This window comes from Mus caroli, chromosome X, assembly GCF_900094665.2.
Source record: "Mus caroli chromosome X, CAROLI_EIJ_v1.1, whole genome shotgun sequence".
Classification (NCBI taxonomy): Eukaryota; Metazoa; Chordata; class Mammalia; order Rodentia; family Muridae; genus Mus; species Mus caroli.
Window position 1 is genome coordinate 90,412,246 of NC_034589.1, and position 14,811 is coordinate 90,427,056.

General features: G+C 35.9%; 1 protein-coding gene across 2 annotated transcripts in view; it reads left to right on the plus strand.

Annotated features, from left to right (window-relative positions):
- Zc3h12b (zinc finger CCCH-type containing 12B) overlaps positions 1-14,811 on the plus strand; it is a 182,901-nt gene that overhangs the window by 109,366 nt on the left and 58,724 nt on the right. Inside the window, exon 1 of one of the 2 annotated variants that reach the window (XM_029473587.1) lies at positions 3,852-3,987. The exons of the other annotated variant lie outside the window; for it this stretch is intronic. The gene's annotated coding sequence lies outside the window, so the exon portion shown is untranslated. Of the gene's footprint in view, positions 1-3,851; positions 3,988-14,811 lie in introns of those variants that run through there. 2 annotated transcript variants of the gene reach the window in all.

Genomic DNA, 14,811 nt, shown 5'->3' on the forward strand with positions numbered 1-14,811 from the left:
TTGTAGACCAGGCTGGCCTCGAACTCAGAAATCCGCCTGCCTCTGCCTCCCGAGTGCTGGGATTAAAGGCGTGCACCACCACGCCCGGCCTTTGATTTCTTTATTCACAGATTTGAAGTTTTTGTCATACAAATCTTTCACTTGCTTGGTTAGAGTTACACCAGCATATTTTATATTATTTGTGGCTATTGTGAAGGGTGTTATTTCTCTAATTTCTTTCTCGGTCTATTTTTGTTTTTGTTTTTGTTTTAGTTAATTTTATATCCAGCAACTTGGCTTAAGGTGTTTGTCAGCTGTAGGAGTACTCTGGAAGCATTTTAAGGGTCACATATGCATACTATCATACCATCTGTGAATAGTAGTACCTTGACTTCTTCCTTTCCAATTTGTATCTCCCTGATCTTCTTTATTTGTTTATTGCTCTAGCTAGAAATTCAATTATTGTATTGAATAGATATGGAGAGAGTGAAAGGCCTTGTCTTGTCCCTAATTTTACTGGAATTGCTTTAAGTTTCTCTCCATTTAATTTGATGTTGGATATTCGTTTGCATATATTGCCTTTAATCTGTTTAGGTATGGGCCTTGTATCCCTTTTTATTCTGAATTTTTAAAAATTTGGGTACTGTCTGTCTGCCTTTTAGTTAGTTTGGCCAATGGTTCTATCTAGCTTATCTTGTCAGAAATCCAGCTCTTAGTTTCATTGATTCTTTGTATTGCTCTCTTTGTTTCTAATGTATTGATTTCACACCTGATCTACTCCTCTTCGATATGTTTGCTTCTTTTTTGTTCTAGAGCTCTTAGCTGTGCTTTTAAATTGCTAGTATGAGCTCTCTCCAATTTCTTTATAAAGGTACTTATTGCTATGACCTTTCCTCTTGGCACTACTTTCATTGTGTTTCATAACTTTGGTATGCTGTGTCTTCATTTTCATTGAATTCTAGAAAATCTTTCATTTCTTTCAGTGGTCATTGAGTAGAGAGTTGTTCAGTTTCCTTGAGTTGGCTAGCTTGTTTATGTTGTTATTGAAGTCTATCTTTAATCCATGGTGGTCTGATAAGATACACCGGGGTTTGATTTTCTTGTATACATTGAAGCTTTCATGACCAAATATATAGTCAACTTTGGGAAAAGTTTCATAAGTACTGAAAAGTAGGTAACTTCTTTTCTGTTTGGGTGAAATGTTCTGTCGATATCTATTAGGGCCATTTGATTCATAATATCTGTTAGTTTTATTATTTCTCTGTTTAGTTTCTGTCTCAATGATCTATGCATTGGTGAAAGTAGGGTGCTGCCCTTCTTAGTTTTACAGCTATGGTGGTTATTAATTTCCTTTGTTTTGGGGTATAGTTAGTCTCCTTGGGTTAGGGTTTTCCTTCTAGTACCTTCTGTATGGCTGGATTTGTGGATAATTTTTTTTCTTTTTTGTTTTTTGGGTTTTTTTTTTCCAAGACAGGGTTTCTCTGTATAGCCCTGGCTGTCCTGGAACTCACTTTGTAGACCAGGCTGGCCTCGAACTCAGAAATCCACCTGCCTCTGCCTCTCGAGTGCTGGGATTAAAGGCGTATGCCACCATGCCCAGCTGGATAATTTTTTTTTAATTTGTTTTCCCCATGGAATGTCTTGTTTTTTCTATCTATGGTGATTAAATATTTTGCTACATATAGTCGTCTGGGCTGACATCTGTGATCTCTGAGGGTCTGCAAGATATCTGCCCAGGCCCTTCTAGCTTTTAGAGTTCCCGTTGAGAAGTTGGGTATAATTCTGATAGGCCTGCCTTTATATGTTAGTGGCCTTTTTCCCTTTCAGCTTTTAATATTTTTTTGTTCTGTACATTTAGTCTTTTGATTATTATGTGGTGGGAGGGATTTCTTTTCTGGTCCAACCTATTTGGTGTTCTTTAACCTTCTTGTGTGTTTATAGGCATCTCCTTCCTTTGGTTGGGGATAGTTTCTTCTATGATTTTATTGAAAATATTTTCTGGACCTTAGAGCTGGGAGTCTTTTTCTATTCCTGTTACTTCACAGTGTCCCAGAATTTCTGGATGTTTTGGGTCAGAAACTTTTTAGGTTTAATAGTTTCTTTGAGCAATATATCAATTTCTCCAATTATGTCATCTATGCCGGAGATTTGTTCTTCTGTCTCTTGTACTCTGTTGGTGATGCTGCATCTGTAGTTCCTGCTCTCTTCCCTGTTTTTTCCACCTCCAGGATTCCCTCCATTTGTGTCTTCTTTATTGCTTCTATTTCCAGTTTCAGGCCTTGAACAGTTTTATTCCTTTCCTTCACCTGTTTCATTGTTTGCTAGTATTTCTTTTTGTTTTGTTATGTTTTGATTATCTTTTATTGTTTATTTTTATCTTTGATGATTCATTACATTGAATATACTCTTCAAACCATAATCTACAGCTTTATTAAGCCTTACAGTTATAAATTTTTGAGGCAATATATTAAGAGAGAAGTTACTGCTTTTGGGGTACAATATTACTAATGAATGTTTTGCTCTACAGCACCTTCACTGGTATAAAATTCTAAATCTAGCCAAAGGAAACTGTCTTTGACTTCACTCTTCAGAGATAATAAGTCAACTTTTCTGGTACTACAAGCTTCTTAGGAATAAAATCCGAACCCATTGATGGCTGAGTAAATTTCACAGCTTATAGAAAAGACATATATCATTGTAATGTGTGAAATTTTAATCAAAAATGTTATGAAGGAGGAAGGTAAAATGACTGGTTTAATTAATGTGTTCGGACACAGGGATTTAGCCAGCACATTTCTAGATTGTGCTGGTCCCTGTTAACTGTTCCATTGCTTAAGGCCTGTCAGTATGGGAGGAGCTACTGTATTAGGGTTTCAACACAAGGCACGTTTTCCTGAAAAGTCAGTTTTGTTATCACTTGAAATGTAAAGTCATCTCTTCCCTAGCTTTTCCATTAATATTTAGTTAGGTTTCATGGATGTTTGCTGATAAGACAAACATCTTCCTTTTATAAAGAAGTATCACATAAAATTAAATTGTTTTATGCACATTGTATTAAAATAAATCAACTTAAATTCTGTGGCTCTGCTACTTAACTACTATCTGATGTGTTAAAAGTCAGCACAATTTTATTTAGATAATAAAGAAATTAGGAATTTTCTTTTGGCAGCACATCGTAACAAAATATTCTCGTATGATGCCACAGACTTTTCAGAATTAAATAATACTTGCTTGGTCTCACAGAGTAAACAATGCACTGCTCCATTCAGAAAACAAACTCTGCTTTGTCACAGGAATTTTCCAATATACTTATAATTGGGAAATAATATCTAGTTCATCAATAAATTTTAAAATGTTGCTGAGTTTCTCCTAAAAGAACACTCATGCCAAACACCAGTTTCGATCCTGTCTATGTATTTCAAAGATACTCTTCTTAAAATTATAGCAGATTTGGTTCCTGGCTCTGCTGTGTCAATCTCCTGCTAAGATCTACTGTGAAGTCTCTCAGAGCACTGCCAGTGTGGTTGTGCAGTAGACAAAAAACAGACCTGATTAAGCTGATGCACTTTGTTTCAGTAAGTGCGACAAAAATGTCTTCCCATCCTTCTGAGTTACATGTCAGCATAGGTGCATAGCATGATTTTTTCTTCTCATAAAGAGCCAGGGTTAAATATATATCATAATTAGAGAGTTACTCAAGAAGACTGCAGAGTCAGCTCAGAGGGTAATAGTTCTGGCTGCCTTGCAGAGGATCATTGTTTGATGCCCAGAAACTGCATGGTTCTTACAACTGTCTATAACTTTATTTATAGGGAATCTCACATAGTTTTTGGGCTTACTTCTACATTGTTGTTCATCTCAAGCAGGTCAGGAAGCAGGAGCTGATGCAGAGGCCATGGAGGCCTCTGTTGACTGTGCTCCAAGTGGAATGGCTATCATTGAGAAATCAAAACAACAAATGGAGAGAATGTAAGAAAGAAGGAACTCTTATTCACTGTTGATGGACATGTAAGTTGATATTGCCTCAGTGGAAGACAGTATGACAACTACTCAACAAGCTAGAAATAAAATTACCATGTGAACCAGATACAAAATTCCTGCATGCGTGCACAGACATATACGCGCACACACACATGCACACACACACATACACACAAGTAACCAAATGACTCTATATTTTACTACAGGGATATATGATTATCTATGTTTATTGCTGCTATATGTACAATAGCTAAGAAATAAAATCAACCACAGTGTCCAACTGATGAATCAATAATGAAAATGTGGTGTATACACACAATGGAATTTTTTCATCTCTGAATGATTTTTTGGAGTGATCTTGAATTTGTTTTGCAAGTATTTTATTGAGAACTGCTACTTCTATGTTCATTACAGGGATTGGCCTATAATCTTGTTTTTTTATATTTTTTAATTATTCTTTTAGAATCCCATAATATAAACAGTATATTTTCATTATATGTACCATCTGTTCCCATCTCCAGAATTACTCTGAACTTCTCCCTCAAATTCATGTTCTCGCTCTCTCTTTTTGATCTACTGAGTCCAACTAATGCTTCTAGTATGTACATATATGTAGGGTCTTCCATTGGCAAGTGGGCAAGTTTCCAGGAGCCACAAACATGAAAAAACAAACAAAACAAAACAAAACAACAACAACAACAACAACAACAACAACAACAAAAAAAAACAGTTGCTCCCCAGAGCAACTTCCAATTGCTGTTCTGTTTGGTATAGGTTTTCATGAGCCTCTCCCAAACCCGTTTTGGAATTGTCAAGTTTTAGTATCAGGACAATACTAGCTTAATAAAAAAATTTAGAAGTGTTGTTTCTTCCTTACCTATTTTATGGATCCACTTGAGAAATATTGATGCTGCTTTTCTTTGAAGGTCTGGTATAATTCTGCACTGAATCTATCTGGACTGGGGCTATGATTTTTTTTTTTTGATTAGAGACTTTTCTTCACTGCTTCAAATTTACTGAATTTTTTTTTGCTACCCATTATTTTTTTAATTAGGTATTTTCTTCATTTACATTTCCAATGCTATCCCAAAAGCCCCCCCCCATACCTTCCCCCGTCCCCCTCCCACTTCTTGGCCTGGCGTTCCCCTGTACTGAGGCATATAAAGTTTGCAAGACCGATGGGCCTCTCTTTCCCAAAATGTGGACACTTTGCCCCTTCTTAGAATTGGGAACAAAACACCCATGGAAGGAGTTACAGAGACACAGTTTGGAACTGAGACGAAAGGATGGACCATCTAGAGACTGCCATACCCAGGGATCTATCCCATAATCAGCCTCCAAACGCTGACACCATTGCATACACTAGCAAGATTTTGCTGAAAGGACCCAGATATAGCTGTCTCTTGTGAGGCTATGCTGGGGCCTAGCAAACACAGAAGTGGATGCTCACAGTCAGCTATTGGATGGATCACAGGGACCCCAATGGAGGAGCTAGAGAAAGTACCCAAGGAACTAAAGGGGTCTGCAACCCTATAGGTGGAGCAACAATATGAACTAACCAATACCCCCTCCCCAGAGCTTGTGTTTCTAGCTGCATATGAATCAGAAGATGGCCTAGTCGGCCATCATTGGAAATTTACTGAATTTTAATATATATCTGCAAATAATTTACTTCCTTTCTCTTTAAATTTAGTAAGTCACAAGCATAGAGAAAGTCATGTGTATATAAACTCATCCATTTCTTTTAGATTTTCCAGTTTCATGGAATAAAACCTCTATAATATGTTCTTATGATTTTACTAAATTTGTTTGGTACCATTATGATATGTCCTTTTTATCTCCTGTTCTATTAATCTGTCTTCTCATGCGTACCTTTTGTTTAACTTGGCTAATGGTTTGCCAGTGTTATTTACTTTTTCAAAAAGCCAACTCTTCATTACAGTGATCCTCTGTACTAGCTACCTTTTCCATTTTATTTTATCTTCTTAATTTTATTACTTTCTGCCATGATCTTAGTTTTTCCCAATCTGTTTCTTTTGGGGTTGATGTATTTTGTTTTTATAATTCCTTAAGGTAATTATCAGGTTATTTATTTGAGATCACTCTGATTTTTAGTTTAGTTTTATTAGTTATTCTTTGATGGTTTGATTCATTCATACAATATATTTTGACCAAGTTTATCACAGTGTACCCCAGAATTATTTGTGTAATTCTCCTTTCATAAGCTCTTCTCAATTTCATATCATCTTTTATTTTATAACTGACTGAACCTAATTAGTGCTGCCCATGTATTCTTGGGTATATGACCATCCTCCTCCTCAACCTCTCCCAAATCTATCCTTTCCATTACTGCAACACCATGTACTCTTTAAATAAATACATGAATGAATGAATGAATGAATGAATATCTTTTAAGTCCTATTTGTACTTCCCATATACTCTTTTTTGTTTGTTTGTCTGTCTGTCTGTTTGTTTGTTTGTTTGTTTGTTTTTTCGAGACAGGGTTTCTCTGTATAGCCCTAGCTGTCCTGGAACTCACTTTGTAGACCAGGCTGACCTCGAACTCAGAAATCCACCTGCCTCTGCCTCCCGAGTGCTGGGATTAAAGGCGTGCGCCACCACGCCCGGCCCCATATACTCTTAAATATGTTGCCTTCAATCAGAGTGTGGTACCAGTAATTATACTTCTAAAGAAAACACTCAATCTCTCTCTCTCTCTCTCTCTCTCTCTCTCTCTCTCTCATCACCCATCAACTACCAGTAGCTTCTCAGCTAGAGGTGGGAGCTTATGTGTCTTCTCTCATTCATGCCAAGATGTTAAATTGCTTGATTTAGTGCAATTATGTGCAGGCAAGCAGGGCGGCTTGGAGTTCATAAGCAAAAAATGTCCTCTTATATCCAGAAAACATTGTATCCCATTCTTCTTTCAACTTCTGCCTCTTACAGTCTTTCTGCCCCATGAAATTAGCAATACCATAGCTGAATAGAGAACTTAAATAAAATCAGAAATAGAATTTAAGAAATTACAACAGACAAGTCAAATGAAAAGTTTCATAATGAACTATTATTTTTAAAACTTTCTTTAAAATTAGATCATCCAGAAGAATTGAAATCCCTTGAAAAATATTGCATATCAATATAGAATAGTGAAAAACAGACAGATGATTAATAATATATTAAAGAAGTAAGTAAAAGTATTCTAGCAGAAAGGTAGAACAATAGGTTGCTTGACAGCTAAGTTCTACCAAACTTACAAAGGATGCTTATCAATCCTCCTTAAATTCTGAAAAATAAAAATAAAGAGAACAGGGAAAATTATATTACACAAAGTGAAGATCTTCATAGAACAAAGGCATCATGAGAAAATTATATTACTATAATTCTGAGATACTTCCATAAAAAAACCTTCATGTTTCATTATTAATTCATATTAAACTGAATCTAGAAGCATAATAGTTTATCTTGGATTTGAAGGAGAATGGCAGATGCTGTTTCCAAATAGCTTCAGGGTAGAACCTGACTGGGGTGGCAAAGAAATAAAGACAACCTGATAGATGTTGAGAAACACCTGGAACACGGTGGTCTAAGTTCTCAGATGGAGAAATCAAAACACCCTGGAAACAGGGAGCTGAGGTTTTGCATATAAATGAACAAGAAGGTGGTATTATTTCATGCAGATAAACAGAAGGCAGGTTTTATGGTATACAGCTAGATCAAGGAGATAGGTTTAGCTATCTTGGTAGGAGCTATCTACATAGGGGAACAGTCTTCCAGCCATAAACATCTGAGATAGGGGAAGCTATGGTAGAGAATTTCTGAACATGCTATAATATCCACACTTAGACACCCCCCCACACATGGAAGGCTTTTTCATTTCTCTGAGACTCTTCCCAGGGTGAGATGTAGGCGTTGCCATTTTGGAAATGCCTGTGCCTATGACAGTGCCTATGTCAATAGCACACACTCATTCAGGGACTTCATTCACTCAAGGCTTCCTTCAGGCAGGTTATAAGTCATACATGTGAAACCTTGAGATCAAATTGAAGAGAATCAAGATTTAAAACCACCAATACTTATGTATTGGTATTATAAGAGAGTTATTATAAGAGATTATAAGAATTATCATAATACAATGAATAAGAGAAAGTGCTACAGAGAAGGTCAGCAAGACCAGGTGGTATTTTCTCTGTAAAGCTAGCATCCTAGACTTGCCAAGCTGCTTGAAGTGATCTGGGTCCCATTGAGGAAATGTGTTTAAGTACTCTGAGCAGTGGACAGTTTGAGACAGAGACATTTTATACTGCTAAAAATCCAAATAGAATACTGGATTCAGCATCCCTAAAAATGAGAGGAACAGAGAAACTTTGGACAGAGCAGCAGGAAAGGAGTATCATAGGCTAAAATTTGGAGATCTTTAGCATCCACCCTCTTCTCCATCTCCATTTCCTAGAGGAGCAAAGACTTGGGATGACCAGAAGAGCACAGCAAAACATGTTTTTGTACCGTACACTTATGAAAGCAACAGACCCAAGAAGCACAGATGGTGGAGACAGCAGCAGACATGTGGTAAGAGTCTGAAGATGAGAGATCACAACACATCACCTCCAACCCCCAGCACCTACCATATCTGGAACAAACTATATAGAATCTAAATCATAAGAACTTTGTGAAAGAACTTCCTGTAGTATTGTAAAGCTGTCTTCACCAGAAGGAGAGGAAGAGGAGGGGAAGGGGAAGAGGGAGGGAGGGAGGGAGGAAGGAAGGAAGGAAGGAAGGAAGGAAGGAAGGAAGGAAGGAAGGAAGGAAGGAAGGAAGGAAGGAAGGAAGAGAAAGAAAGAAAGAAAAAAGAATGAACGAATGAACCAGCAAATGTTCGTGGGCATGGCCTCAGGCATAAAAAGCCTTGCATAGTCTGAACTAACCACAAAGCACCAGAAATAATGTTGTGGTTTGCAACATGAGGAAATCAGACAAAAAAGTCTCAGAAAACTGATATTCTGCTAAAGAAATCATTCTTTCAGGACAAACTTACTTAATGTGTTTGAATTACTGAAACTAGTAGTCTTCCACCAGCAGCATCTTATAAGAAGACAATACACGGGTTGGGGAGCACACCCTCATAGAAGCAGGAGTAGGGGGTATGGGATAGTGGGTTTCTGGGGGGTGGGGGTCAGGAAAGGGATAACCTTTGAAATATAAATAAATAAATAAATCCAATTAAAAAGAAAAAGAAAAAAGAAGAAGGGGAGGGAGAAACCATATCTTCTCAACAAGGAAAAAACATGGACTTAAAACATAACCCTCCTTAATTATATTTTACCATTTTAATCTTTAATTTTACTTCATTTTTTAGTATTTATACCTTAGTATAATAGTCATTGGGTTATAAGTTAAGTCTTGCTGGAAAAAGACTTTTGTATCTGTCATTTCTTTCTCTAAACCTAATGTTCAATATTTTGCCTACTGCCATCCATGTCTCTAATCATATTCTTATGATTCTTATTTTACCCACTCTTCCTTTCCCTTTCACCCCCACCTTGTCACTTAACTGTTGATTCCCTTAACTTTAAAAACAAAAATGAACAAAATACACCACACTACAGTTTTTTCCAAACTGTACTCAATGGCACCTCTTCCTGAACTTTACAGGGATAAAAATTGAAGACAGAATTATCTTCTCCTGTAGTTTCCAGTAAGCTACCTCTAATAATTATATTTGCTTAGGGAAAGGGGAGGGAGGTAAATACAGGAGAAGTGGGAAACTAGGTAAACAAGTGAAAAAGGTGGATGGAATATTAACTAGTTACCAAAAAAGAAAAAATTACAACACACTTAATTCAGTACATAAATATACGCATGTAGTTTTAATGAACTTTTCTCATCTAGGCTGATGGTACTCCCTCCAAAAGCCAAAGGTCACCTAACAAAAATCCCAATACCAGACATGACATCCATCTTTAGAATTGTTCGTCAGGCCTGTCCAAGTTCCTGCCCAAACACACAGTCTATTGCTGTTTTCCTTGGTTACTCCCCAGAGGTAGAAGGTACCATGCACTCCAGAAGGCACCATGCAGTCTTCCAAAGTAGGAATACAACCAGTAATTCTACCAGCTATAACACCCATGAACCACACCAATGATCAGCATTGCATTATAACCCGAAAGGTACAGTAGTGACAAACTTACCTTGGTAGTAACCACTAGCTCTCTAATTGGACTTAACAAGAGGTTTACCATGGTTAACAAGAGAGTTACCATGATTGGTACTTAAAACATAGATAACTACTCACTGCTAGTGAGATCATGGTTATTGGAAAAGAATCTACAACCACTAATTCTACTGAACCAGCAGAATCCCTGACAACAATCTGTAAACATTTGTCCTTATACCTATAGATAAGTGTAGTCTTCACCACTGATATTGGGTTCTACAACTACAACATCTACAAAACATGTTTACACCTAAGGCTCAGGGAACATTGTGGAAGAGAGAGCAGAAAGATTATAAAAACTAAAGAATCCAGGAAGTTTGCTGTGAAATTGTATATCCTAGTTACATTGGATGCTACACCTGTAAAGTGTCACTAATATGATTGGCTAAATGTGACTTGAACAAGTAGGATGCCAATGAAGACTCCAGATTACATCAGAAAAAATTACATGAATTCTCAACCCTACATAAGTAACTCTTAAGAAACTAAGTAACATTTAGGAGTGAGAAAAATGGCCCTCCCAGAGAGAATACTGACTGGACTGGTTGTCCAGGACCAAATGATCAGCCCTGAAAATGTGCATACAGTAACATTATATGGACTCAAGAGGCTATATTTTGGAACACACACACACATAATGATAAAATATGCCATGAATTTACAGTAGAGTAGAGAGGTTATATGGGAGGATTTGGATAGAAGAAATGGAAGGGAGAAATGCTGTAAGTAAAATATCTTAAACAAACAATGATATTTGTTACTATAGTCAGTTCTGTCCCCCATTTACTGAACATAAACCTATGAGTGATGAAAATAACTCATGGAAAATAAAATATACAAACAATGGGGAAAGGTAGAGAAACTACATATACATACCAAAAGACACACAAAACACAACAAATTAGCACAAAATAGTGAGATGGCATTCTATTATGACATCCTCACAAACTGTCAACATATCAATATCAGAAAGCAAAGTTAATAAATGGCCAAAATTTCAAGAAATATTTCAGAATTCTAGTTTTAAAGAGGATCACACATCATGTAAATGATTCACAGAAGCAGGTGACTAAGAGAATTAATTCAAGACCTAGAAAAGAAAGTCACTAAGGTACATTAAATATTTAGTTACTTGAGGGAAAGTAATTTAAAGCAGACATCAATTGTGACAGCATGCGCAAGATTTGTGTAATCCCCAGCTGGTGAAAATTTCAGCATAGAACAGGAAAGGTGGACATATAATCCTACCACTAGCTAAAGACCTATTAACATTTAATGGCTACCTAAAGAGGGGAAATCTTGATTTTTTTTTTCTTTTTAAAATTATGTGACTACTGCTGGCTGACCACATAATATATCAGGCCTCAATTCCAAGACTAGCTGTGCAACACCAATTCAATTTTGGGGTGATAGAAGGAAAAAAAATAACCTCGAGGCTCATTGGGAAGGGGTGGGCTGTTTGAGAAGGTGGTTAAAGAGAGGAATTGTGGGAGTGAATGTGTTAAGACACATTGTATGAAATTCTCAAAAACTTACTAAAATAGTTTAAAACTATAAAACATTGACAGAAATTACAGCAAAGAAATATATACACTAGAAAAAAGTCATGCCAAAATTCTGAAAATTGAAAGAATTAATTAAAAACAACAACAGAAAGTCAAGACCAGAAAGAAAAAATGAATTTTGAGGATGGAGATAAAAAAGTATGCACATACTTTTAATTAATGAATGTGGGACTGAAAACCTGTATGCTGAGTGACTTGTAGATTCAACAGGTAGTACTACCTCAGTTCCCACTACCTCAAGAACCTGTGAGCCAAGCCATTCAGGCATTCTACAAGTCCCACCATACCATTCCACCCACTCTGACTTTATGCACGTGCCATCTGAGAACCTGTAACTCAGCCCCTGGCACACCACAAGGGATCCCTTCCTTTCCCCTACCCATTGATACTCTACAACTGTAAACTGAAGAACTGCTGAGCATCTCTGCCCCTCACTGATAACTCTCTCCATTTCCTCCCCACACCTCTCTTTCTCTCGCTTGCACTCCAACCTCAACTTCTGAGAAACTATAGTGAGAATCTGCTAGATCATAAAGGGGTTTTGTTGATCAGAAACTGCACCTATGTTTGTCTGAGCTGGGACCACTACTAATACTGAATTGCACATCACTACTGAGTGGCCCAATCTCAAGTACTACCCAGTTGACCTAAAACCCGTCAATTTGGGATAACAGTAAAAAAGGATCCAAATTCTCACTCAACAAAAAAGTAAGATAGATATTCATACCAAAATAAATAGCCAATTATATAATTCAAGATGGTCAGATCCAACAGCACATGCACAACAAATGGAAAAAAAAATGTCTCCCCAAAGAATTAGTATTACTATAGTAATGTTTGCCAAAGAAAGTAACTTATATGACATACAAGTCAATGGATTCAAAATAGAAGTTATAAATATGCTCAAGAAACTCAAAGGGGGTATGAACAAATGCTGGAATGAAGGCCAAGAGAATGCAAACATTTGAATAAAATAAGGCAGACAATTCAGGACATACAATTCTGTAAAGAGATAGAAATTCTGCATAAAACACAAACAGAAATAAAACTTTAAATGAATAAACCAGAAGATCAAATAAAAAGATCAGTGGAAAATGTCACCAATAAAATGTACCAAATAGAAGACAGAATATTAGGGCTTGTATCACTCGATCAAATAAAATGATGAATCTAAAGGGAAAATATGACTGGAACACGTAAGAACTCTAAGACAACATAAAGGCCAAATCGATGAAATATAAGTATATAAGAAGAAGTCCAGATGAAAGACACAGAAAATATTTTCAACAAAGCCATAAGCAAAATATAAATCTTTTCATGATAAAAACTCTACATTATCTGGGGATACAGAGGATATATGTCAACATACAAAAAGCAATATACAGCAATCCTACAGCCAACATTATGCCAAATGGATAAGATCCTGAAGTCTTTCCATTAAAATCAGGAACAAGAAAATGATTTCGACTCTCTCCACTCAGGTTAGCTGAAGTAATAAGACATGGGAACAAGATAATATTGACATAAATTAAAAAGCAAAGAAATAAAAGTATACTTATTTGCAGAATATATGGTTCTATACAATAAATACATGAAAAACCTTACCAAAAGTTCCTACAAACTTTCAAAATATCACAGACTACAAAATTAACACATAAAAATGAGTGGCTTTTTATATACTAGTGGAAAACATATCAAGAAAGACACACACACACACACAAAAATAAACCTATCCAATAAAGTTAAAGACATATACAATAAAATTTTTAAATGCTGAAAAAATTTAAAGACGATAACAGAAGATTGAAAGCTTTCCTGTGCTCATGAATTGATAGTTTTTATATTGTAAAATAGCCATTCTTCCAAAACCAGTCTACTTATTCAATGCAATGTTGATTGAAATTGCAACCCAATCCTTCATATAAATTGAAAAAATCTTATAATTCTTATAGAAATGCAAAAGACGCATACAATCCAAAAACTATTGAACAATAGAAATGTTGCAGGAGCTATCATCACATTTGATTTTAAGTTATACTATAGAGATAGAGTAATAAAAAGACATTATAATATATAAAAAGACAACATAAACTATAATAAGCATAAATCATATATAATACAATGCATATAATAATAAGCAGACAGTGATGAATGGAGCAGAATTGAAGACTCAGATATAAGCCTGCAGTCCTACAGCTATCTTACATTTTACAAATAAGCCAAAAATATAAATAGGAGAAAATGCAGCTATGTACAAATGAATGAAACTAAGTCCTTATCTCTCATCCCACACGCAACTCAACTTCTAATTGATCAGAGACCTCCACTGAAGACCCAATACTATGAATCTGTTAGAAGAGAAACTAGAGAATAGGTTTCAACTCATAAACAGAAGAATTTTCTGAAGTAGAATGAAGTAGCACAAGCTTCAGTAATAACAACTGACAAATCTGACCTGATGAAACTAAAAAGCTACAGTACAGTAAAGGACACCATCAATCAAGTGAAGAGACAGCACACAGAATTGGGCAAAAGTCTTTATCAGCTAACATCTAAAATTTTCAAAGAGCTCAGAAAACTAAACACCAAGGAAACAAAGGACTCAGTTAAATATGGGCTGTGGTACTGAACAAAGTTCTAACAAGAAGAAATACAAATGACTAAGAAATATTTTAAAATCTTCAACATGCTTAGCAATCAGAGAAATGGAAATTAAAACTATCCCATAATTTCTTATTACCCCAATGATAATAGTTAAGATTTTTTTAAAAAAATAGATGAAAACAAATGTTGTGAGTTTGGGGACAGAGGACTACTTACTCACTGATGTTAGAAGTACAAACTGATACAAATGCTATGGAAATCTTTGTGAAGGGTCCTCCAAAAGCTAGATATAGCTTTTCTATATGACCCAGCTATACCAATCATGTAAATGTACCCAAAAGACTATATTTTCCTATAAAGATATTTGTTTATTCATGTTCACTGATGTCATATTCACAATTACCAAGTGGAATCAGTCTGGATGTCTATTAACTGAAAAACGAATAGTGAATATATGCAATTAAAATTTAT